Here is a 1,430-nt window from a genome sequence, read left to right as displayed (position 1 = left end):
CTCGGGAAGCGGGCCCGGGAGCCGTGTCTCAGCCAGGCCCGCCTCAGCTGCCGCAGCCCGCCCGGGGCTCCCCGCCTTGGAGCATCTCCCAAGCCGGGAAGAAGCTGGGCGAAAACGGTGGTGCGTCAGAACAGGACTCCCAGGCGCGCTGCCCGTGTGCCCGCCCCTCGCTCCAGGCGGCAGGCGGCAGCCTCGACTGCATGCGGGAAGCCAAGCCGGGACCTGGTGCTTTCGGGGACCTGCCTCCGCTGCCCCTGCCCCACCCGGTCTGGGGCTGCAGCTCCGGGGAGGGAATCCCAGCGTGCCCACCCAGACCAGCTTTATCAGACAGGGGATCCAGGCTACGTCAGAGTCAGCTGATAACGTCGCCCCTCCCCACCTCTCACCCCAGCTGCAGTGCGGTCGCTGTCCGTGGTGCTGCCGCCTCTCCGCACCCAGCGCTTTGTCTCATTTGGTGCTGTCCGCGGTTCTGTCGCTTTTCCCTGAAATAAGTTCCTGAGGGGAGCAAGTGTATCAATGAACTTTCCTTTATATATATAATTTGTATTGATTTCAGAGAGGAAGGAGAGGGAGATAGAAACATCAATGATGGGAGAGAGCCCTAACCGGTTTGGCTCAGTGGATAGAGCATCGGCCTGCGGACTGAAGGGTCCCAGGTTCGATTCCGGTCAAGGGCATGTACCTTGGTTGTAGGCACATCCCCAGTGCGGGGTGTGCAGGAGGCAGCTGATCGATGTTTCTCTCTCATCGATGTTTCTAACTCTCTATCCCTCTCCCTTCTTCTCTGTAAAAAATCAATAAGGAGAGGGATCCCTGCCCTGCAGGAGCTAACACAAAACTTTCTAAGTCTTAGAAACTGCTCCTGGGATGGCATGGACAGCAGTGAAGAGCATCGGGGACACTTCTGGGGGCCAGACCACTGGTTCCTATTTAGAATGACAGAGAGGGTGGCCCAGGAACTTCATCCTCCAATTTTTCTAGTAATTTTACACTATGGGAGCTTCCAGTATTGACAATGGACATCTTTTGATGCTTGAGGTTCCAGGAATGGTATAAGTCCCCTCCAGTGTACAAGGAAGGCTTTATTCAGCTGCACTAAAAGCACGGTGAAGACAGAGCAGGTGTTCTGGATGTAGAAACCAAGATGGCAGCATAGGTAAACACCGGAGTTAGCTGCCTCGAACAACCACTTCAAAATACAACTAAAAGACGGAGCGGACATCACCCAGAACCACAGGAAGACTGGCTGAGGGGAAATTCTTCAACTAGAAGGAAAGAGAACAGCATACGAGACTCGGAGGAGGCGTATTTATAAATGTGCGGAGGTACGCGCGGAGCGGGCTGGTAGCTGAGGGCGCGGTTGGTGTTTTCAATCGGGAGGGAGTCTCAGATTCTGAGCTCCAGTTCCGGGCAAGTCTCTGGGGACCCAG

The sequence above is a fragment of the Myotis davidii genome, unplaced genomic scaffold (genome assembly GCF_000327345.1).
Source record: "Myotis davidii unplaced genomic scaffold, ASM32734v1 scaffold1182, whole genome shotgun sequence".
Lineage (NCBI taxonomy): Eukaryota > Metazoa > Chordata > Mammalia > Chiroptera > Vespertilionidae > Myotis > Myotis davidii.
This window is presented reverse-complemented; position numbering follows the sequence as displayed.